This window comes from Phyllostomus discolor, chromosome 12, assembly GCF_004126475.2.
Source record: "Phyllostomus discolor isolate MPI-MPIP mPhyDis1 chromosome 12, mPhyDis1.pri.v3, whole genome shotgun sequence".
NCBI lineage: Eukaryota > Metazoa > Chordata > Mammalia > Chiroptera > Phyllostomidae > Phyllostomus > Phyllostomus discolor.
Window position 1 is genome coordinate 23,768,159 of NC_040914.2, and position 25,903 is coordinate 23,794,061.

The window sequence follows — 25,903 nt, forward strand, 5'->3', positions numbered from 1 at the left end:
GCTTATTTCTAAGTCAGAATGAATGCAAATGGGGAATCTTGATTTCCTCCCATTTCTTGCCTTGTGTTCCATGTAGGAATCTCTGGCTCTGCAGACAGTGTCAGTCCCTGAGAACTGAGAGGATGGCAACTAGCAGCTGGGAGATAGGTGTCATGTTTTTACTGCAGACAGTATTTGGAATCCTTGGGAATTTCTCCCTTCTCTACCATTATCTCTGTCTTCATCTCACAGAACACAGGCTGAGGCCCGCAGATCTGATCCACAGGCACCTGACTGTTGCCAACTCCTTAGTCATTCTTTCTAAAGCTGTACCCGAAACAATGGCTGCTTTTGGGCTGAAGCATTTTCTCGGGGATATTGGATGCAGACTTGTTTTCTATATTTACAGCGTGAGCATGGAAGTATCTGTGGGCACCACCTGCCTCCTGAGTGTCCTCCAGGCCATCACCATCAGCCCTACAAACTCCAGGTGGGCTCCACTTAAAGCAAAAACAGCCAGGCACATGGGCACCTCCACCTTCTTCTGCTGGACTCTGCACATGATGATAAATTGTATGGTTCCTGTGTATGTGACTGGCAAGCTGAACAACAAAACTATCACAAAGAGGAGAGACTATGGCTACTGTTCCTCTGTCCTTCATGAAAGAATTGCAAAGTCAATGTATATAGTGTATTTGGTGTTGGGATTGTTCCATGATGTTTTCTGTTTGGGGCTTATGATCTGGGCAAGTGTCTCCATAGCCCTCATTCTATACAGGCACAAACAGCGGGTCCGATACATACACAGCAACAGTCTCTCCCCCAGATCCTCTGAGTCCAGGGGCACCCAGAGCATCCTTGTCCTGGTGAGCACCTTTGTGTCTTTTTATTCCCTCTCCTCCACCTTTCACATTTGTTTGGCTCTTTTTGACAGGCCCAGTTTGTGGCTGGTGAAGAGCACTACACTGATTGCTGTCTGTTTCCCAGCTGTCAGCCCCTACGTTTTCATGAGCCAACTCATGAAAGAGGGCCCTGGCCCTGCTTTGCCTGGAGAAGGAACACAAAATCCCCTGCAATTACCAGAAAAATGTAAATTGTGTGTATATGCACAATGTTTAGTTGCCTATTAATTAATCCTCTCAGAGTTTAAGCACATTTCTGAAACAGTTCTAAGAGAGTAGTAAACAAAACAGAATTTCTGTTCCTAATAATAAGTTGAATATCAAATATAAATAAAATATAAAATTACCATGTTAATTCTTATGTCACTGGAATCTTATTAACATCTGTGGTGGATAAATTCATAGTCTATGTAGTATTAAAGAGTTGTTCCTACCCAGAATGAGGAGCTCAGTTGGTTAGAGCATCATCCTGATATGCCAACATTTTGGGTTCAATCCCCAGTTAGGGCACATCGTGCAAGACTCAACCAATGAATGCATAAGTAAGTGGAACAACAAATCCATGTTTCTCTCTCTCTAAAAATCAATCAATAAAAAATTTTTTACCGACTTCCGGCAAGATGGAGGAATAGGTGGGCGCACCGTACCTCCTCGCACAACCAAGAACAGAGCAACAATAATTTACAACAATGATTTGCAGTCATAACATCAGAACTGTCAGAGGATTTATCTAAATGGAAGTCGAACAGCCTAGAAGTTGAAGTAGACCCGTACATCCAGACTGGTAGGGGACTACGAGCCGAGCGAGCAGGCGTGGGGCTGGCACGGGTCGCAGGCGCGCGGAGGTCGGGGGAAATTTGGCGCAGAATCGGCGCGACAGCAATCCGGGACGCAGGAGCGAGCGCAGCGGTGTAGCGGTGATCCCTGAGTACGCAAGAGGCGGCTGGGGGAATCAGTGGGGCAGCGACTGGGGATCAGGGCAGAGCTCACAGCCCAGAAGCCCAGGGAAGTGTCTGACTCCAGGAGAACAGAAGGGTCGCCATTGATCCCTCCTGTCCCCGCTCCCGCCCCTGCCCCCACATATAACGTCACAAGCTAGCGACTGGGGCGCCCAGCACCGGTGAACACCTAAGGCTCCGCCCCCCACCGTAACAAGAGCGACCAGACCGGAGAAAAAATAAATAAATAAGTAAAATAATAGGAGAGACGGGAAAAGACGTAAGATATGTTTCCAGCAGAACAGATCAGATCCCCAGGACTCATCCTTTTGAGTGACCAAGAAATAGCCAATCTATCAGATGCACAGTTCAAAACACTGGTGATCAGGAAGCTCACGGAACTGGTGGATTTTGGATCCAAATTACATGAAAAAATGCAGATTACCATAAAAGGGATGCAGGAAGACACACGGAGAAGAGCCAATTGTGAAAGGAAGGAATCTGAATCTCAAAACAACACAGTGGACCAGAAGGAAGATAGAATCAACCAAGCAGGAGAGCATGATGAAATAAGAATTCAAAAAATCGAAGAAAAGCTTAAGACCATCGAGGACACCTTTAAACGTTCCAACATCCGAATTATAGGGGTACCAGAAGGGGAAGACCAACAAGTGGAAAAGTTATTTGAACAAATAATAAAGGAGAACTTCCCCAAACTGGCAAAGGGAACAGTCTTCCAAGAAATCCAAGGAGCACAGAGAGCCCCAAAGAAGTTGGACCCAAGAAGAAACACACCAAGGCACATCATAATTACATTAGCCAAGGTAAAAACGAAGGAGAGAATCCTAGAAGCAGCAAGAGATAAGGGGACAGTCACCTACAAAGGAGTTCCCATCAGACTGTCAGCTGATTTCTCAAAAGAGACCTTACAGGCAAGAAGGGGCTGGAAAGAAATATTCCAAGTCATGAAAGACAAGGACCTACATCCCAGATTGCTCTATCCAGCAAAGCTCTCATTTAGAATGGAAGAGAAGATAAAGTGCTTTTCAGATAAGGTCAAATTAAAGGAGTTCATCATCACCAAGCCCTTACTTTATGAAATGCTAAAGGGACTTATCTAAGAAAAGAAGATAAAGAAAAGATATGTATAGTAAAAGGACAGCAAACTCACAATTATTAACAACCACACCTAAAGCAAAACCAAAAGAAACTAAGTAAACAACTAGAATAGGAACAGAACCACAGAAATAGAGGGCACAAGGGGAGGCTAGCAGTAGGGGTGGGAGGAGGAGAGAGGGGGAAAAGGTATAGAGAATAAGTAGCATAGAATGTAGGTTGAAAATAGATCGGGGGAGGGCAAGAATAGTACGGGAAATGTAGAAGCTAAAGAACTTATAAGTATTACATATGGACATGGACTAAAGGGGGGGAAGGTGGGTGGGAGAGGGGGCACAGGGGGGAGGGGAATGAAGGGGGAAATGGGACAACTGTAATAGCATAATCAATAAAATATATTAAAAAAAATTTTTTTACCTAAAACAATTTGAAAATTATGGAGAAACCATAGAACGTATAGCTTTCAACCTGACAAAATTAATTTTCACAGGCATTAACTATTAGTGAGTTGTAGAAAAAAATCTCAACAGGAACACCATTTGAAGTGGTCATTTGAGAAACTGAAGAAAGAAAAATAAGCCTTCACAGATTCATGAGTACCATGGAATTTAGGGTAAATTCTGTTTCAGAAAGCAGAGTCAACAAGGACCAGGGATGAGTTTTGTACATCCTATATGTAGAGAGATTATAGTAATTTGAAATATGATGCTATGAAGGGACATGAGTATATTTAAAACATTTTCTAGGGAGGACTGTGGGGGTGGGCTGGGATGGGAGTAAAAGACAGAAAACTGTACTGGAACAACAATTAAAATTTTAAAAAATTAAAAAATTTTCATGTAAAAATAAACAGGTTGACCAACAGTGTGACAAAGGAGAGCACAAAAGTAGGCTTTTTCTGACTTTTAAGTTATGAAATGAGAATTGACTATGAAAAAAATTCACACTGCCTGGGATAAAATTGCATGGATTTGGGGAACTGTAGACAGCAATATCTGTTCTATTCTATGAAGGTGTCAATTGGACATGTTGGCAAGAAACAGGTTTGAGGTGCACTCTCAGGTCTCTCAGGTGAGGAAATAAGGTTAAAGTGGGGCCTCCCATTAATCTTGAAGCAGAGGAAGAATAGCCATTTGGAGAGGAAAGTCATGAGGAGTTTTGGCCCATGATTTCTCAAAAATAAAATAATTATGTCCTCAATTTTAGAAAGCATATTAATATAGCTCTATCTGTATTTACATTATAGAGCTGATGTAGCCCTGGCTGGTGTGGCTCTGTGGACTTTACTGTAAAATATTCTAAAGGACTAACCTTCCACTGAATAAGAATAGGAGGAAATGAAGTAGTTTGAACCTGTCACTTTGTAAGGAAGGAAGGATACTGCAAGTGAACTGGGACATGACATTCACCTGAAAACCACCATTCCCCCCCCTTCTTAGCCCTTTGGAATTCTTACTCAAATGAGATGAATTTAAGAAGTCACTCCTGAGTTTTCAGAAGATTCACTTTACATGGCATCAGCATATACCTTCTGTGTTCCTATCACAGTGTAAGCTGGAAGATGTTAAATGCAGAGATTACTGTCCTGCATGATCCTCTGCTACGAGGGTGGCTCACAGATAATGGGCTCCTACACAGAGGCCCTATCGTGACTTTGTCCCCCTCTGTCTCTGGTGCCCTCCCAAGGTGCCCAGAAACTCTACTATAGCAATGGGGATATGGGCCATACTCACCCGTTCCTCAAAAACCCATATAGAGTGGATCCATCCCTGTGGATCACAGCTTGGACTTGGACCTCAGCAATGTGTCCAGGAGTAATGTGGGAAGAGGAACAGGTAAAAGGCAGGCTATGCTGGGGTTTGAGTTCAGTGTTCCTGTACCTGATTTTTGTCTCTGAGTTACCCAAATACGGATAAAAACAAGTTCATCATCTTTTTTTTTAAAGATTTTATTTATTTATTTTTTAAAGAGGGAAGGGAGGAAGAAAGAGAGAGAGAAACATCAATGTGCGGTTGCTGGGGGCTGTGGCCTGCAACCCAGGCATGTGCCCTGACTGGGAATCGAACCTGTGACACTTTGGTTCGCAGCCCGCACTCAATCCACTGAACTACACCAGCCAGGGCACAAGTTCATCATCTTAAGCACACTGTGACCTTGGAAACCTGAGCACTGAGGGTACACGATCGTCACTAGAATTCCATGCCTGCATCACAGAGCAATGGAACAGTTTCAAAGAATTCTGGAGACAGGAGACCAAACAAAGAAAAGGAACCCACAGTCCCCACCCTACTAACTCTTTCCTGTCCCAACACAATCACCCCTACTTCCATCTCCTGACTCTTCTCCGGGCCTCCCAACTTTCCATCTCCATTTTTTCATCGTATCTCACCTACTCACTGGAATAACAGCCTTGTTCTTCCACTTATATTAATCCACACATAACCCAGGTATCACTGGTGAGTAGCTCCACACCTTAGGTATTTGTGTGACACCACAAAATCCATGGCCTGAAAAGTCTGAAGTTTACCCAAGTCTTTTTACTCATTCCCATAATTTACACTCAGGATCTCCACTATCCTAAATTTAGTTTTTCCTGCAAAATCCATCCACCCACACATAGACTCTAGTCCCCCTTGTAATTGCCTCACAAAAGAGTCTATTTTTGAGAAGTAGGTGCCAGTATACCCTACAGCAAATGATTTAATAAACTCTTGGCAGTAACTGTGTTTCTTCTAAAGTCCCTCTGTGCTGCTCTGCCATTAGGACTCTCAGCTCTTCCCTTCCCACCCATGCAAAGTCCCGCCCCACTGCACATTCTCTGCTCTCTCCCAGGCCCCCTCCCTGCCCCAACTATTTCCTTTCTTTACCATTTTTACAGTGATCAATTTGCTTTCCAAAATTTACACCCCACCTACACAACCTAAGCCCAGCCTTATTTAAAGAGTAGGTGAGCCTCCTTTAAAAAGAAAAAGATTTTATGTATTTTTAGAGAGATGGGAAGGGAGGGAGAAAGAGTGGGAGAGAAATGTCCACGTGCAAGAGATACATTGACCAGTTGCCTCTCGCATGTCCCCAACTGGGAAACTCAGCCTGCAACCCAGGCATGTGTCCTAACTGGGAATCAAACCAGTGACATTTCCATTCACAGGCCAGCACGCAATCAACTGAGCCACACTAGCCATGGCGAGGTTTCTTTTAACATAATCCAACCTATTAAGAGGGGGAAAAGTATGCATGTTTGTGTGTACATATGTCTGTCTCTATGTACATACATGTGTGTACATACACATACATGAGCATATATATATAATCACATATAGTTACTTTTAGAAGTATGAAGAGTCCAAGATTTCACCTGAATTACCTGTGAATAAGTTATCCCAAAATGGTTTCATGGATGCAGTTAGAGGATCCAAGACTCTGAGAGGAAAGGACTTTATTATTCACAGCACAGCAAGTAACATGAGCTTAATATTTGCATTGGTTCTTTTTGTCCCCCAAGCCTCACACATTCCCAGCCTTTGCCCAGAAATATTATCTTCATTGCCCTTCATAAACAACAAATCTATTCTGTATCCCAGAGAAAAACACTATGCCTACTTTCCAAGACAGTGTTCTATACAGACATCCTTGGTAAAACAGAAATAAAATTTGTAAATGAAGCTTCCCAAGAGAAATGAAGAAATGAAAATCCTGTAGCTATCCACTCCCCATTTCTACATTGTCTTTGCTTCTGACAAATTTTCCCAAGAGTGCACCATGCCATTGGATGTTTGATTAATCACAGGCAACTGAGGCTGTTTTCACATTTTTTTTAAATCCTCACTGGAGGATATGTTTATCGATTTTTAGGGAGAGAAGAAGTGAGACAGGGAAAAATATCAATTGGTTGCCTCCCATACATACCCTGGCCCAGGATTGAACCCACAACCTTTTTGCTGTATAGGGTGACACTCCAACAAACTGAGCCACTTGGCCAGGGCTGTTCTCACAATTCTAAAAATTACAAATAAATACAGTGCTCAAAGTTCCACTTTTGATCATAGACAACAGATGCCACTGGCCTGACATCCATCCACTACCTGTATTCACAGCTGGGGGTGAGATCTTTAACAGGTGAGAGGTGAAAAAATAAAAGTGCATTTTAATATAACTTCTTCAATTTTTTATTTATTAATATTATCACAAGAAAAACTAGTCCCTTCACCTTGTTTCAGCCAGTGCCTCCTCCACCCTCCCTTATGACAGCTATTAATCTGTTCCATGTATCCATGTGTCTGCTTTTGTTTTCTTCATCAGTTTATTTTGTTCACTAGATTCCACATATGAGTGAGATCATATGATATTTATCTTTATCTGACTGGCTTATGCCACTTGGCATAACAATCTCCAGGTCCATCCATGCTGTCTCAAAAGGTTTATAATTCTTTTAAATTCAATTTTGATATTCTATATTTTAGAGAAATTGACTTATTTTTAACTCCCTAATTTATTAGTATAAGATTGATTATATTTGTCTAGAGAATTTAAGAATATTCTTAAATTCTCTAGACAAATATTTTAGAGAATATTCTAGAATATTCTAGAGAATATTCTTAAATTCTCTATCTATGGTTTTTTCTACTATTTATTCTAAGTATTAAATGCTTCAGCAGAATTCAGAATCCTCAAGAACACCACAAGATTCAGTAATTAACTGGAAGCACTGACAGAAATCACTGAAAACTTTTCGGCTCACAGTTATGGTTCATTACAGTGAAAAGACAAAGATTAAAATCTGCCAAGAGACAGGTGTGTGGGGCAGGTCCAGAGGGTTCCAGGCATGGGCTTCCAGTCATCCTCTTCAGAGGGGTCATAGTGGACAGTGTTAACTTCCCCCGGCAACAGAATTCTCCATTTTGTATTGATTCTGTAAATTTTATATCCTTGCACATTTCAAAAAAGCAACACCCCCCCCCAACCTAACAAAACAATTCCATGACCTTCACCACCACCACCCGCTGCCACCACCCTGCCAGCCTCTTCCTCAGCTCCTCTAGGACCAGAGAACAGCTGGTGGCTCTACCACAAACACATTGCAAGCACATGAGTCCCCATGTTGCAAGTACAGAGTCCACTAAGAAGCCTGTCTTTCCCTGGCTGGCGTAGCTCAGTGGATTGAGCAAGGGCTGCGAACCAAAGTGTTGCAGGTTCGATTCCCAGTCAGGGCACAAATAAATAAATAAAATCTTTAACAAATATATTTAAAAAAAGAAGCCTGTCTTCCCAACAGGCCAATTAGTATTATGGCTTAATAAACAATGTTCTACCTTCCAGAATCCAAAAATCCAGTCTTTTCTTTTTTTTCTTTTTTTTTGATTTTATTTATTTATTTTTAGAGAGGGAAGGGAGGGAGACAGAGAAAGAGAGAGAGAGAAACATCAATGTGCGGTTTCTGGGGGTCATGGCCTGTAACCTAGGCATGTACCCTGACTGGGAATCGAACCTGCGACACTTTGGTTCGCAGCCCGAGCTCAATCCACTGAGCTACACCAGCCAGGGCTCAGTCTTTTCTTTTTTATAGTTTCATATTCCTCTTTTCTGAGTTTAATTCCTATTAAAACCTCCAAACCTGCTTCCTTTGCACATGATACCACAACCAGGATATTCTGACCATTTTTACCTACAAAGAGTTTGTAAAATATGCTACCCCCAAAATAAACTGGTAGATAGATGGAGAGATGTATAAGTTCAAATGTAGATGTCCATATATAAATTTAAGATAGAAACACACAACCTAGCCTTTCTGGCCTTGCAGTATATGATAAACTACAGGGTCCTGCAGAAGTAAAGCCTGCTTAAGGGTGGTTGGTAGGGTAATAATATTGGTGTAATAATTTAGTTTTAATATGAACATTTCACCTAAAATGTCATATGGTATGCTTGAGTATTGCTGTGTAGAAAATTACATGCTTATGATTTTGTAAAAGAAGACTTTGTAATAAAATAAAAAGAGGGGTGTTATTTTGCTGGGCTCTGTATTTTTATCTCCAGCTCTATCTAAGGCCATTTGTAGCAAAGTGATTATTTATCCTTCTCATGCTCTTGACTGATCATCACAGACTTTTCCATTTTACTCAACTCTTCTTACACTCCTCTAACCAGTGAATTACAGGGACATTTTTGTAGTGAGTTTAGAGTCACATACTCTTAAACTTTCCATTATCTCCAAATTATGTACTCCCAAATTTCAATGGATTCTTAGACTCTGAACTTCTCCACTGCAACATTTGACAAGGAAATTTTCAAAAGTATTTCACAAATATTTAGCTTAGTGCCTGCTGTTCCTACTACATTATTAATTCTATGATGTTCACACCCTCTCTGTTGTTTCTGCACAGTCTGGTGCTTAAATAACTAGAATTAATGATTAAATAAATTTGGTAACATCGCAAAAAGAATAAAGAGCTCTGGCCACTATGGCTAGCTGGCTGGAGCATGGTCCTATAGCCAGAAGGTTGTGGATTCAATTTCCGACCAGGAGACATGAGTAGGTTGTGAGTTCAATCCCGGGTCCAGGTGCAGGCAACTCGAACAACGTTTCTCTCTCACATCAATGTTTCCCTTACTCCCTTCATCTCTCTAAAAGCAATGAAAAATGTCCTTGGATGAGAATTAAAAACAAAGTTACAGCTATCTAAACAGTTTAGGGAATTTGGGCATTCCTTCTGCAGACAGAGAAGAGCCTGAGCACTCTGAAGTCATGATTCAGAAAAAGGAAGGGGCTGGCTGATGGGAAAAACCAGTTAGATAGGGCATTCATGTTCATCAGCCACCTAGTGGCATCAGAAACAGCCACATAAAGTGAAAAAAGGGAGGACACGGTGTAAGAAGATATATAGGCACTCACTAGGAGAAGGATGGTGTTGGTAGCTCTGGACTTGGGAGAGGATAGGGAGGAGACCAGAGGCCTCTGAATGTATTGGACCCTCTGCTTGTGTCTGTACAGGATGAACACCATGGAGACACTGGCCCAGAGCATGAACCCCAAAAACAGTGTTAAGTAACAGTGTTAACACTTGTTAAGTAATGCAGAGAGAAATTGTGTGATTTTGTTATTACCTCTCCTAGCACAGTATCCCAAGTTGTTTCTCTTTGTAATGGTTTTGTCATTGCACTTGGCAGTCATATAAAGAAGATAAATGACGTTGATCAGCATGTTCAGGTCCCAGTACAGGAAAACTGTAGGGACAATATACTTGGGAGCTTTCACTTTTTTTTTTTTTAATCATTGTTCAAGTACATTTTTCTCCCCCCTACTCCCATTCCAGCCCACCCACCCAACCCTCCCCCCTTCCCCCCATTACCTCCCACCCCTAGTTTTTGTCCATGTGTCCTCCAAATTTGTTCCTGTAATCCCTACCCATTCCCCCCTGGAATTCCCTCTTCTCTCCCCTCTGGCCACTGTCAGGCTATCCCCTATTTCAGTGTCTTTGGTTATATTTTGCTAGTTTTGTTTTGTTTTGTTTTGTTTTGTTGTTTAGATTCCTGTTAAAGGTGATATCATGTGGTATTTGTCTTTCACTGCCTGGCTTGTTTCACTTAGCATAATGCTTTCCAGCTCCATCCATGCTGTTGCAAAGGGTAGGAGCTCCTTCTTTCTTTCTGCTGCATAGAATTCCATTGTGTAAATGTACCATAGTTTTTTGATCCATTCATTTACTGATGGGCATCTAGGTTGCTTCCAGCACCTAGCTATTGTAAATTGTGCTGCTATGAACATCGGGGTGCAAAGGTTCTTTTGTATTGGTGTTTTAGTGTTCTTAGGATAGAGTCCCAGCAGTGGAATTGCTGGGTCATAAGGCAGATCCATTTTTAGTTTTCTGAGGAAGTTCCAAACTGCTTTCCATAGTGGTTGTACCAGTCTGCAGTCCCACCAACAGTGCACTAGGGACCCCCTTTCTCCACATCCTCTCCAACACTTGTTGTTTGTTGCTTTGTTTATGATGGCCATTCTGACTGGTGTGAAGTGGTATCTCATTGTGGTTTTAATCTGCATCTCTCTGATGGCTAGCGATATTGAGCATAGCTTCATGTGTCTTTGGATTTTCTGTATGTCCTCCTTGGAGAAGTGTCTGTTCAAGTCCTTTGCCCATTTTTTAATTGGGTTACTTGTCTTCTTAGAGTAGAGTCGTGTAAGTTCTTTATATATTTTGGAGATTAAACCCTTGTCTGAGGTATCATTGGCAAATATGTTTTCCCATACAGTTGGTTCTCTTTTTATTTTGATACTGTTTTCCTTAGCTGTGCAAAAGCTTTTAATTTTGACGAGGTCCCATATGTTTATTCTTTCCTTTATGTCCCTTGCTCTAGGAGACAAGTCAGTGAAAAAGTTTCTGCGTAAAATATCTGAGATTTTCCTACCTACGTTCTCTTCTAGGACTTTAATGGTGTCACGTTTTATATTTAAGTCTTTTATCCACCTTGAATCTATTTTTGTATAAGGTGTAAGTTGGTGCTCGAGTTTCATTTTTTTGCACGTAGCTGTCCAGTTCTCCCAACACCATTTGTTGAAGAGGCTATTTTTATTCTATTTTATGTTGCTGCTTCCTTTGTCAAATATTAATTGACCGTAGAGGCTTGGGTTTATTTCTGGGCTCTCTGTTCTGTTCCATTGGTCTATGTGCCTGTTTTTATGCCAGTACCAGGCTGTTTTGATTACAGTGGCCTTGTAGTATAGTTTAGTGTCAGGTATTGTGATTCCTCCTACTTGACTCTTCTTTCTCAAAATTGCAGCAGCTATTCGGGGTCGTTTATGGTTCCATATAAATTGTTGAAGTGTTTGTTCTATGTCTGTGAAATATGCCATTGGTACTTTAATAGGTATTGCATTGAATGTGTAAATTGCTTTTGGTAGTATGGACATTTTAATGATATTAATTCTTCCAATCCATGAACACGGTATATGTTTCCATTTGTTTGTGTCTTCCTTGATTTCTCTCCTCAGTGTTATGTAGTTTTCTGAATACAGGTCTTTTACCTCTTTGGTTAGGTTTATTCCTAGGTATTTTATTTTTCTTTTTGCTATTTCAAATGGAATTTTTTTCTTGATTTCTGCTTCTGCTGTTTCATTGTTGGTGTACAGAAATGCCTTTGATTTCTGGATATTGACTTTGTATCCCGCTGTTTTACCAAATTCATTTATTAGGTCAAGCAGCTTTTGGGTGGAGTGTATAGGATTTTCTATGTACACTATCATGTCATCTGCGAACAGTGACAGTTTTGTTTCCTCCTTTCCAATTTGGATTTCTTTTATTTCTTTTTCTTGTTTGATTGCTGTGGCTAGAACTTCCAGTACTATATTGAATAGAAGTGGTGAAAGTAGACATCCTTGTCTTGTTCCTGTTCTTAGTGGAAAAGATTTTAATTTTTGTCCATTGAGTATAATGTTGGCTGTAGGTTTCTCATATATGGCCTTTATTATGTTGAGGAATGCTCCCTCTATTCCCACTTTACTGAGTGTTTTTATCATAAATGGGTGCTGTACCTTATCAAATGCTTTTTCTGCATCTATTGATATGATCATGTGGTTTTTGTCTTTGCTTTTGTTTATGTGACGTATTACATTTACTGATTTGCGAATATTGTACCATCCTTGCATCCCTGGAATGAATCCCACCTGGTCATGGTGTATGATCTTCTTAATGTACTGTTGGATGCGGTTTGCCAGTATCTTGTTGAGGATTTTAGCGTCAATGTTCATCAGCGATATTGGCCTGTAGTTTTCTTTCTTTGTTGTGTCTTTATCTGGTTTTGCAATTAAGATGATGTTGGCCTCATAAAAAGAGTTTGGGAGTCTTCCATCTTTTTGGATTTTTTGAAATAGTCTGTGAAGGATAGGTGTTAGTTCTTCCTTAAATGCTTTGTAGAATTCTCCTGTGAAACCATCTGGTCCAGGGCAGGAGCTTTCACTTTAAGGTCTGCCCACCTGGAGCTCATGGGGCTGATGGGGATGGCCTAGAAAATGCTCAGGAGGCAGGTGGTGGCAATGGACACACCCCTGCCCTGTCTGTGAATATAAAAAACAAGTTTGCATCCAAAATCACTGAGGACAATTTTCAACTGAAAAGCTTCCATTGTCTGGGGGACTTCTTTAAATACAATAACTAAGGAGTTGGCTACAATTAGGTGCTTCAGAATGAAGTGGATGGACCTCACCCTGGATCCAGTTATACAAAAGTTATAACCACATTGAAGATAGCCATTTCCTAAAACTCCAAATACAGTCTGTCATAAGAATGTAACTCCCATTACCAAGTCCCCAGTGTCCATTTCCCATGATGACACATTCATAGTCAGAGGATCCTGCATAGAAACATGAATTCAGTTTCATCTTGGCAACTAAAATCCAGTATTTTCCACTTACCACAAATTCCCTCTTATAAATTCTTACAAATGCATGCATTCCTTTCCCTAAGATACTTGCTAGTTTTGAATACTTTTTTGTTAGCTAATATCTAAATACAGCGCTGGGGTACAGAAGACCACAGTCTCTACAGGAGTTAACATTCTTCATAACTTCTGCTTGTTGAAAGAACTTGAAGAACCACCAGAAGGATTAGGCGATGGTATGGTTAGCTGGGGCCTTGAAGATGATGAAGACATGATACTTACAAGGTGGACAGATGTGATTATTGGGCCACCAAGGACAAATTATGAAAATAGGATGCATATATTGAAAGTAGAAAGTGGACCTAAGTACTCAGAAGCTCCTCCAGCACTTAGATTTGTAACCAATATGAAGGGAATAAATAAGTCCAGTGGAATGCTGAGCATACACCACTGTTATCAAAATGGCACAATTCATGTAGCATTAGAGTTATACTTCAAGAGCTAAGATGTCTGTCAACTGTAATGAAAAAAAAACTGAAAAAAAAAGAACTAAGATGTCTAATGATGTCCAAATAAAATACAAGGTTTCCATGGCCACCAGAAGAACAATCAATTTTAGTGGATCTCAAGTTTGTCCTAAACAACTATCTCCTACTCATGTTAATGTCTTGATTAAATATTACAATGCAAAATGCCCACACACTCAGTAAATGAATACCAGCCAGTAAACATGACCTGGACATTGGTAGGAATATAGTTAGAATATGTACACACACGATGTTTTCAGAGAATGTGTGGTGAGAAGTGTCAGATGGCTGTGGAAGCATGTGTTTTCTAAAAATCATAATCTCAAGGAGGAAAAAAAGAAATGGCATGCTTTATCCATCTTGCCTAGTATAAAAGAGCTTCAGTTTAAATTGTCTAAAGTAGCAGGTACAATGAATAGTGTCGCAAATTGTTTTAGTTTTTGAAAAGGTGTGGATGCTGAATACTAGTAATACTGAAAATATGTTGGGAATTGTTTTTGATACCTATATTTATAGTTTAAAATGTTGGGGGAAAGGTCAATAAATTTCTGTTAAAAGTTGTTCCTGTGTGTTACATGTAGCATGGTAAATATTCGTTGACAGTCTTTGTTTGACAATCCATGCATTTAAGTTTCAGTGAAGTTAAGGAAAGGAATAGGTGTATGGGTATGAGAACTCAAGATTTACATTAGTCTTAAACTGTAAATAAAATGTGAATTGTGTCCTCAGAATCTGTGCCATTTCTACTACATTCATGTGGTATATGTACAGTACCTTGATGAGGCAGCAAATTTGAATTACTGAAGCTTTTCATCCATACACACATTTTATGATTTACCCTATTTTGTATACTTACTTCTTGTGCATTGGAAATTGCTCAGCATTTCAGAGAACAAATTACCCAATTGGTTCAATTTCTTCTTTGGAGAAGAAAAATCCCAGGTATTATATTTTGACTTTTGTTAGCAATTTTTATAAAATTATTCATTGTAAATTATGAAAATATACATTCCATTTTTTTTCTTCATAACATCTTTTTCTTTATTTTTCTGTGACATTTCTTCCCCCAGTACTTTTAATACTAACTGGGATTGATGTTTTTCATTCCACTTATCTTCCAATTGGACATATACTGGTATATATTCTGAACAAACTGATAGTTCATTTACATTCTGCTTTACCAAAGTGCTGTGAGGTTTTAGGTCACAACTTTTCATTTCAAAGCACTGGTTATGCTACTTTGTTGAAAATACTCTGTTCTTATGGAGTTCACTGAAAAAAAGTAGAAAAGTGGTCAGGTAACAAAGACAAATTTCTCAAACATTCCCAGACCTGTTTTTACCAAGTTCATTCCAATTTAAAGCTTTGAGCTACCTCTTCTCGTTCAACAATATATTAAAGTCAGTGACAGTTTGTCTAAACCTTTCATTTCAACAGGGCTATTCTAATTATCAAAGATGTTTAAAATGCTTTAAAATGACAAAGGCAGAATATATAGATGCAAATTACTACATATACAATTTATTAAAATAGTTTTGAGATAAACTATTACCTTGGAGTAATAGCAAATAGTAAAATAGTAAAAGTAGGTTTACTTATTTTCTTCTTGTGCATACAGATTTATTATTATTGTAATAATCATAACCTGCATGTCCTTTTCCATATGAACAACTCTAAACCTACTTTTGCCCACTCCTGTACATTCTCAAAATTTTTTTAAAGATTTTACTTATTTATTTTTAGAAAGAAGGGAAGGGAGGAAGAAAGAGAGGGAGAGAAACATTGATGCATGCATGAAAGATACATCAAGTAGTTGCCCCTCGTACACCCCAAACTGAGGACCTGGCCTAAAACCCAGGCATATGCTGTGACTGAGAATCAAACCTGAGGCCTTCCAGTTCACAGGACAGGGCTCAACACAGTAAGCCACACTAGCCAGGGCCATTCTAAAAAAAAATCTTTTAAGATTTTATTTATTTATTTTTAGAGAGGGAAGGGAGGGAGAAAGAGAGAGAGAGAGAAACATCAATGTGGGGTTGCTGGGGGCTGTGGCCTGCAACCCAGGCATATGCCCTGACTGGGAATCGAACCTGCGACACTTTGGTTCGCAGCCCGCACTCAATCCACTAAGCTATGCCAGCCAGGGCCCATTCTAAAAGTTTTTTAATGGTTGAAGGAGATCAAGTTGAATTAGACTGAAGTCGTATATATGAGTCTGATGATTATTGGTGGTCCAAATCTGTCTTTTTAATAACTTCTTTTCCATTTTGAAGACAAGTCTCTAGCCCAGGATACCACATCTCCCTCAGCAGCACTGCCATGACTGCCTCCCCCGACCAAAAGGCTGGACGTGAAGATGGACCAGGATGGACTGGGCATTGCAGCTTTTGCATCTACAGGGTACTATGCATTTCAGATCTGGAAACTTCTAGAACAAGTAATCACAGAAACTGCAAAGATTGCCATGCCTAGTCTTTCCTCCTACTATAAAGGAGGATTTGAACAGAAAATGAATAGGCGACAGGCTAGTCTTATTTTGGGTATAAGCCCATGTGCTGGCAAGGCCAAGATCAGAACAGCTCAACAAGCAAATCAGGGCACTGAATCACCCAGATAACAGAAGAGGAACTGTAAAACCGCCCTTGAAATTTGTTTAAAAGCTAGCAGATGAGGCCATAAGGGATGATCTTTTTTTAAAAAATATATTTTATTGATCATGCTATTACAGTTGTGCCATTTTCCACCTTCATTCCCCTCCACCCTGAACACCCTCTCCCACCCACATTCCCCCACTTTAGTTCATGTCCATGTGTCATACTTATAACTTCTTTAGCTTCTATATTTCCCATACTATTCTTACCCACCCCCTGTCAATTTTCTACATACCATCTATGCTACTTATTCTCTTTACCTTCCCCCTCCCTCCTCCTACTCCCCTGTTGCTAACCCTCCATGTGATCTCCATTTCTGTGATTCTGTTCCTATTCTAGTTGTTTGCTTAGTTTGTTTTTGTTTTTGTTTTAGGTGTGGTTGTTAATAATTGTGAGTTTGCTGCCCTTTTACTGTACATGCTTTTTATCTTCTTTTTCTTAGATAAGTCCCTTTAACATTCCATATAATAAGGGCTTGGTGATGATGAACTCCTTTAACTTGAACTTATCTGAGAAGCACTTTATCTGCCCTTCCATTCTAAATGAGAGCTTTGCTGGATAGAGCAATCTGGGATGTAGATCCTTGTCTTTCATGACTTGGAATACTTCTTTCCAGCCCCTTCTTGCCTGCAAGGTCTCTTTTGAGAAATCAGCTGACAGTCTGATGGGAACTCATTTGTAGGTTACTGTCTCATCTCCTGCTGCTTCTAGGATTCTCTCCTTCATTTTAATCTTGGGTAATGTAATTATGGTGTGCCTTGGTGTATTTCTCCTCGGGTCCAACTTCTTTGGGACTCTCTGAGCTTCCTGGACTTCCTGAAAGTCTATTTTCTTTGCCAGATTGGGGAAGTTCTCCTTTTTATTTGTTCAAATAACTTTTCCACTTGTTGCTCTTCCTCTTCTCCTTCTGGTACCCCTATAATTTGGATGTTGGAACGTTTCAAGATGTCCTGGAGGTTCCTAAGCTTCCCTTCATATTTTTGAATTCTTATTTCTTCATTCTTTTCTGTTTGGTTGTTTCTTTCTTCCTTCTGGTCCACATCATTGATATGAGTCCCAGTTTCCTTCCCATCACTATTGGTTCCCTGTACATTTTCCTTTATTTCACTTAGCATAGCCTTCATTTTTTCATCTAATTTGTGGCCAAATTCAACCAATTCTGTGAGCATCCTGATCACCAGTGATTTCAACTGTGCATCTGATAGGTTGGCTATCTCTTCATCACTTAGTTGTATTTTTTCTGGAGTTTTGATCTGTTCTTTCATTTGGGCCATTTTTTTTTGTCTTGATGCACCTGTTACGTAGTGAGGGGTGGAGCCTTAGGTGTTCACCAGGGTGGGGCAACCCAGCCTCTGGGTTGTGATGCTGTTTGTGGGGCAGGGATCCGAGAGGGAACAATGGAGCTTGCTCCACTCTCTGCCGGATTTCATTCACTTCCCCCACTTCCCCCAAGCAAACTGGGTCCTTCTGGTGCTGATTCCCATGTGGGTGGGTTTGTGTACATCCTGGGATCCCGTGGGTCTCTCCAACAAACTCTCCTGTGAGGCTGGGAATCTATCCCAGCACCTCAATCCCCACAGGTGTTTTCAATTGGTGTTTTGAGGCTTTATTTCCCCACACTGGGGCCCTGGGTTGTGCGATCTGTCTCGCTCCCCAGTTTTGCCTGGTTTATCTGTGCAAGAATGTGGGACCACCTGGTCCACCAGCCACCTTGTGCCCCGAGCCCCCCCACAATCCACTGCCTCTCTGGGTCTGCCAGCTGCTGCCTTCATGCCCGGGGCCTGCTAGCCACTGCTTTGCTGCGACCCCTCTCCATCGGACTACCGACTCCACCCCTCCTACTGGCCTGGATGAAAGTGTTTATTTTAACTCCTTGGTTGTCAGACTTCCATACAGTTCAATTTTCTGTCAGTACTGGTTATTTTTTTATATCTAACTTTTTGTTGTCCTTATTTTGGTTGTGCGAGGAGACACAGTGCTGTGTGTGTGATATATCTAATGGAAGTCGGGGATGATCTTATATTAATAAAGATTACAAAAAATCTGAATACACACGTTACTCAATGTTTTATATATATATAACTTTACAGCAACTTTATGAGGTAACTGCTGCATAATTCCCCTTTTACAAATGAAGGAACCTAGGTAGAGAAAAGCTGAATGATGTTTTTTTAATAGACTTATTTTATTTTATATGGAGAGCATGGGAAAGGGATGGGGGAGAAGGGGAGAGAGAAAGAAACTTCCATTTGTTGTTCCACTTATTTATATATTCAGTGGTTGCTTCTTGTATGAATCTGCAACATTGCCTTATGGGGATGATGCACCAACCACCTGAGCCAGGGATAAATGATGTGTTTAAAATCACCATCCAGTATGACACAGCTTCAGTCCTTGACAATGTGTTTAACCACTGTGTTGTTAAAACCTCAGACTTAGCTATGTGTTTCTAATACTCCACACACCTGTGCACTCGTGTTTGTATATTTTGTGAATTTTTTAAAAGAAAGATTTGCTGCCTCTTAACTTCTTAAGTTGTGGCAATTCTCCATTTCTGTCTGATGCTTGTTTCACAGGCAAATATCACCTATAAATCTTCAGAGAACCTGATTTTAGTATGATCCTAAAACAATATCTCAGACAAAGTTCCTTAAATGCACAGATGGTTCAATGTGCCAATAAAAAGAGAAGACTCTTTTCTGTCCCAATCATGGAGGAGTGTATAATTGAATAATTATGTGCTAAGTAGAGGGACATGAAACATGAACAGAAGATAAAACATTGCACAGGAGACCCTGAATTGTCATTAATTATCAAACATATGACTACTTGTTTATAAATGGAGGGTTATTAAGTAAGACTGTTAAAATAATGTCAGAATTGTTAAAGACAGTAAAACATATGTCTGTTTCACAGAATGAAAAGGGGGGTATAGAAGCATGTGCACTGAGTGAGTTTCAATAGTAAGATGAGAACTAAGTCTGGGAACAACATTACAACTGCTTTTGAGAGAGAGAAAGCATCACAAAATAATTTAATTCTGAAAAACACTGACATCTCTGACTTCTTTCCCCTGCTACTGAAGATCCCCAAATCATTAAGTTACTCTTTGTTTGAAAGTTCCTCCTCTGACTTCTAGAGGGAAATGGTCTTCCCTGAAAACAGATACCAGATGTTTGTCAGCACACAGCCACTGCTTCCATTAGATATATCACCACACAGGGTAAGTCAAAAAAGACTGATATCCACTGCTTCTCTTCATAATTAGGTTATTTAATTAGTTCCATCCTACTCATCATCATAGGCATGGATTTATTTTATAACTAACCCTTGAAACATTTCCTTATTTCTTGAAGAGAAAAATTACATAGCAAGCAAATTCATTCCAAATTACATCCTACCAAATTTTTATTTATTTTTGCATGCATATGCAACTCAATGTACTCACTGTTTTACAACTTAAAATTCCAAAGACTTTAAAATATCACATTTTCTTAACTTGATTGTTGGTACAGCAGCTTTATGAGTTCAAATCAAGAGAGAAATATCAATGATCTAAACTAATATATGATGTCACAATGTTTAGCTATTCTTTGTAGCTGGACCTCAGAAATTAGTTTCCTATGAAGTAACAGTGGAACAATACATTTCCTTAAATTGGTTGCATGAGACCCAAGATACTTTACACAGAGAATCATTACCAATATCTTTAATTTTCAACTTTAAAATAAAGTTAAAGGTCTTGATGTTCTTCCCTGTTCCTCTTCTACACTCTATTCTGGTAATGACACAGGGGACCTCCCCAGCTCTGCATCCTGCCACTAGCTCAGATCACACTGGATGACTTCATTAACTTTGTTAAACTGTCCAATCAGGCAGCAGAAGAAACTGCCCCCTAGTGGTGGCTGTCTCTGTCTCCCACCTCCTTTGCATCCAGCTCCCTACATGGCACTTACTTTCCTCTGTTCCCTGTTGACTACCTTCCTGTGAAGGATTTTTAAAACAAAGATTTCATTGCATAGTCTATACATATGTCTTTGCTGCATTATTAAAAAACCAGCATCCACGATCCACACAAATTGCAATAAATTACATTAGGAGCGGTAGAATTGAAATAAGGTGACCTGCCAGTCTTCACAAGCTCAGTTTGTGCCTCAAGAATCCTCCTCCTTCCAGCTTTGGCACTAGACCTGTTTCTCCTCTAGATGATTTGCTTCTCCAGATGTGAGCTCCTACCCACCCTGACTGTAAGTTCCCTTATAGACTCTGCCTCTCAGACTGAAGTTGAAAACTCCTTCCTGCTGTCAGGACTGTGGCCTCAGTGTGATGTTCATAGGAGCCAAACCGTGTGTGAGAAGGAGGCAGCCAGACCCTGAGATATGAGTTGTGATTCTGTGACCTCCCCTCCCCTCTGAACTACAATTATCACTTCAGTGGTAACAGCATTGGCACTAATAGGCTTGGGAGCTGAGAATATTTCTGAAAACATTCTTCCAAGTTGCTAATTACCAAGAACAATTCCAAATGTTCTGCCAGCATCCCTTAGAGACTACTGCAGTATTTGTAAGAGACTCTTATTTCCATGATCCCTGGAGCAGACAGGGTCTCCCATAGAGGACAGACAGCAGGGGGTGCTGAGGTCTGACCCCCGAGGGACAGGGGTGAGTCTAGTGTCTCACTGGATGTTTACTTCATTGGGAAGTTCTATCCAAAGTGAGTTCTTTCCCAATCTTCATACAAATGGGGTGGACCATCACTGGTATTTTGATCGAAGAAATGGAATGAGTCAAAATATCTTAGGATTTAAAAAGAGAGGGAAGTAACTGGAAAAACATGGTGTCAGTAAGGTACATTGCAATCATTTGTTCAAGTCAATGTCAACTTACATGGAAATCTTGTGGAAAATATATTTTACCTGTAATGACCCCAATAGGAACTAGGCTTGGAATCATGTACATAGAAGAAAGAAAGTATATTCTACAAGAGTTCCTCATAAATAAAGCACCAGAATGGGATAATTTGATGGGCAGATTTTACCATTAATGGGACTATCAAACATGCCAATGCTGCTTATTTAGTTCCACATCATCAAGTGGTCAATGCACTCCTGCACACTTATATTTTCCTGAATTTTCAGGAATGAAAGAAGTATCCTTTTGTACTTAATTACAAAATATAAATCACAACTTGAATTTAATTTTTTAGGATTCCTGCCAAAAAATCTACAATTTCAGCCTCATTCATGATGCAGCTGCCTTCAACATCAAGTCAGTGATAGAATCATAACCAATACTATTGCTGATGGACAATCAATACTATTAACACAGATTAACTTACAGATATTCAAATATACACTTACATGCACACTTGTGCACTGAAATACAGTCCATAAACTCTTTTACATATGCATTACAGTCACTCATGTACTTGTACAATTTCAGTTGCACCCTCAGACACATATGTACATATACATAAACTGTGCAAACTCACACTCAGCCATGTACACAAATAATGATAACAGACTCATAGAAGCTTACAAAGCAAAATAAACTATAAGGAAACAGAATAAAAAAGGCAAGAGTACAAATGAGTGAGAGATCTACCCTGAGTGGCACTCCCTGATGCACTGCCGTGATGCCCAGGGAAGACAGGGCAACCTGGAAGTCCAACTACTTCCTTAAGATCATTGAACTTCTGGATGATTATCCAAAATGCTTCATTGTGTGAGGTGACAAAGTGGGCTCTAAGGAGATGCAGCAGATCCACATGTACCTCTGTAGAAAGGCTGTAGTGCTGATGGGCAAGAACACCATGATGCACAAGATGATCCGAGAGCATCTGGAAAACAACCCAGCTCTGGAGAAATTGTTGCTGCATATCCAGGGAAGTGTGGGCTTTGTGTTCACCAAGAAGGATCTCACTAGATCAGGGACATACTGCTCACCAATAAGGTACCAGCTGCTGCATGTGCTGGTGCCATTGCCCCTTGTGAAGTCACTGTGCCAGCCCAGAACACAGGTCAGGGGATGGAGAAGACCTCCTTCCAGGCTTTAGGCATCACTGCTAAAATCTCCAGGGGCACCACTGAAATCCTGAGTGATGTACAGCTGATTAAGACTGGAGACAAGGTGGAAGCCAGCGAAGTTACACTGCTGAACATGCTGAACATCTCCCCCTTCTCCTTTGGGCTGACCATCCAGCAGGTGTTTGACAATGACAGCATCTACAACCCAGAAGCGCTTGACATCACAGAGGAAACTCTGCATTCCTTCTCCCTGGAGGGTGTCCACAATGTTGCCAGCGTGTGTCTGCAGATTGATTAACCAACTGTTCCATCGGTACCCCATTCTGTCATCAATGGGTAACAAGCAGGTTCTGGCTTTGTCTGTGGACACTGATTACACCTTCCCACTTGCTGAAAAGGTCAAGGCCTTCTTGGCTGATCCATCTGCTTTTCTGGCTGCTGCCCCTGTGGCCACTGCTACCACAGCCTCTCTTGCTGCTGCCCCAGCCCCAGCCAAGGTTGAAGTGAAGGAAGAGTCAGAGGAGTTGGATGAAGATACAGGATTTGGCCTCTGACTAATCACCAAAAACCAACCAGCTCAGCCAGCTTTATTTGTGAAAAAGTAAATAAAGCATTACTTCTCTTTAAAAAAAAGTCAAAACAGCCCTGGCTGGCGTAGCTCAGTGGATTGAGTGTGGGCTGCAAACCAAAATGTCACAGGTTTGATTCTCAGCCAGGGTACATGCCTGGGTTGCAGGCCATAACCCCCAGCAACCGCACATTGATGTTTCTCTCTCTCTCTATCTCCCTCCCTTCCCTCTCTAAAAATAAATAAATAAAATCTTTTTAAAAATTATTTTTAAAAAGTGAAAACATACGGTGTAAAAAGTATGAACATAATCAGTATAATTGTGCTTATTTCTGTGATTTCAGGGTATAAAAAGTTTAGGATGCTAACAAAGGTATCATTGGCTACATAAAAACAAAAAACAAGAAAAGAAAATGGATAATTGAGTGCTTCATACATGTCTTATCTTACCAAAGTTATTTACAGTTTTAATGTAATAACAGATAAAATCACTAATAAGTATACTACTTATAATTTTAAAACCAAATAATAGTTCACATGGTTCAACATTCATAATATACAAAGGGCATGGGATGAAGTCTCTTTCAGTCTTCACCCAGAGAAACTGAGTGGTCCTTCAGCCACCCAAGTCCTCTCCCAGGAAGCAGTTTCCCTAGAATTTGGTAACTCCTTCTAGTCACATTCTATGCATATACAAGCAAATATGTTTAGACGTATCAGTTTAGATTTCCTTCGACTCTGATCATTTAAAAACATTTCACTTGTATGGATCAAGGGAAGGGGCTACTTGGACAGAGGAATAGGTTTGAGGAGTGGCTTGATGGGAACAGCTGATAAGGTGTTGGGAGGAACGGAGGCTGTGGCAACATGAAGTTCCTTTTTTATCATACAGGCTGGAGACCCAAGTCAAGGATCCCCAGGGAGTCCTTTCCCATCACTATCCCCACAGGCCTCTCAAAGTGACAGCTCCCATCAGCGCACCAGTCAGACGCTGATACTTAGGTCTCCCGGTCACGACCAGGTCACACGGCCAACTCGGTGGTTCATGGAACTCCGTTCAATGACCTGCCCCCCAAACTCACAAAAATTGATCCCCCACACCCATCAGTGTCTTCTCCAAGCTCCTATAACCCCCAATGACTCCACCCCTGCACCCCAATATTCCTCACCCTTAATTCCCCAGCCTCCACATTATGAATACCCCACAGACTCTCCTGTCACTGACCTCAAGCCTCCCCAACACTAACCCCACAGCCCTACCAGTGACCACACACAGCCTTCCCGACCAGTGATCGCACAAGCCCTCAGCACTGATCCCCAGGCCTCTAGTTTTAAACCCACAGAGTCACCATGCCATGGCTGACCCCACATGCCCTCCATCGTTGACCTGATTCCAAATTAAATGTGAAATGTGAACCAGAAACTCCCATTTATTAACAACCCCCTCCACCACTCCCAGTAAATCGCGATTCCGGCCAAAACACTACGTTCACTGACTCACACCTACCACCCCGGTTCTTGATCACTGAGCCACGCAGCATCACCCACCCGACAGCAGATCCCCACAGCTGGAATCTCGGTCGTTACTGTCTTCATATTCTTCATCCAAAAGGCGGATCACCAAGACAAACTCCGCAGTGGCCAAACCCAAAGTCCCCAGAACGGCCCTTCTCTCGCCTCACAGGCCCCCAGTCCGCAGACCCGCGCAGGCGCCGACCCACCTGCTGCTGGGCTTTTCAAGACTCCGAGCAGCTGCCAAAGTCCCAACTGTCTTCCAAACCGATTCCACTCGCGGTACCCTGGCCCCCAAGTCCCCTCGCCGGCTGTCGCTAGGGACGCCTCAGGACTGTTCATCTTCTGGGCGTGGGCGTGGCTCCAGACGTAACGTGACCACGCCCACCCCCCCAACGGAGACCCAAAAAGCCAACAGGGCCTCAGCCTTTCCGTGTAGCCAACAGAAGTCGAAATCACTGGTGGGACACGTGGCAGTCTCCCCCCTGGTCAACAATATTGTGCTAGGTTTTCAGTGGCCGGAGCATGTCCAAGGCCAACGTGGAGCAACTGGTGTAATTTTTAGGCTCTGGGGAAACGGAAAGATGGCGGCGCCTGAGGGCTCTGACGGCGGAGTCCCAGTGGGAGCGGCCATCTTATCGGAAGTTCAGTCACTGCATATGTGAACACTCAGGGAGCTAGAGTCTTGAGCAGCCTGTGAACAAACAATGGATTGGGTGGAGCCGCGACCTGAGACTCAGCGGTGACACTGAAGAGAAAACATTAGACGACTTGAGGCCCTGGCGACGTTTGGGAGTGGAGTGCAGCGGGGTTGAAACTTAGAAAGGCAGATACGGATGAGCTTTATCAGACGCCTGTTTGGGGGGCGCAGAACAAATTGATGAGGACAGGCCCACCGGCTACACAGGACAAGTGATCACTAAAGATGATAAAGATGACCCAGAAGATGGGAGGGAAGAGTGATGCCTCCCTCACTAGGACCAATAATGATGGTTTAATTGTCTGTTTGGCAGGCATTGTTTTAACTACATCTCCTTCTCCAAACAAACCTTAGATAATATTTTAAAGAACCAATGAGACATGGGCAAGTTAAATAACTTACTTAAAAGCACACAGCTTAGGGTTCAAATCAAGCAGTGTGATTTCAGAACACACTCCTGAACATTGTTCAAGGTGAAGGGTGGACTTTGTTGGTACCATAAGGATCCTGGGTGTGGTAGCAGGTTTAGGTGTGCATTAGGCTGCTTTCACCTGGGGGTGTCAAGCTTTGAAAAGTGGGCTCAGCATGTGGAAACTCAGCACTCAGGTCAGTCA

The 25,903-nt window shown here is 41.3% G+C and overlaps 3 pseudogenes; all 3 read left to right on the forward strand.

Moving 5' to 3' along the window:
- The first annotated feature begins 122 nt into the window (after positions 1–122).
- On the forward strand, positions 123–25,461 carry LOC114510652 (annotated as a pseudogene).
- On the forward strand, positions 3,962–14,256 carry LOC114510653 (annotated as a pseudogene).
- LOC114511137 lies at positions 22,087–23,078 on the forward strand (annotated as a pseudogene).
- Positions 25,462–25,903: the final 442 nt, after the last annotated feature.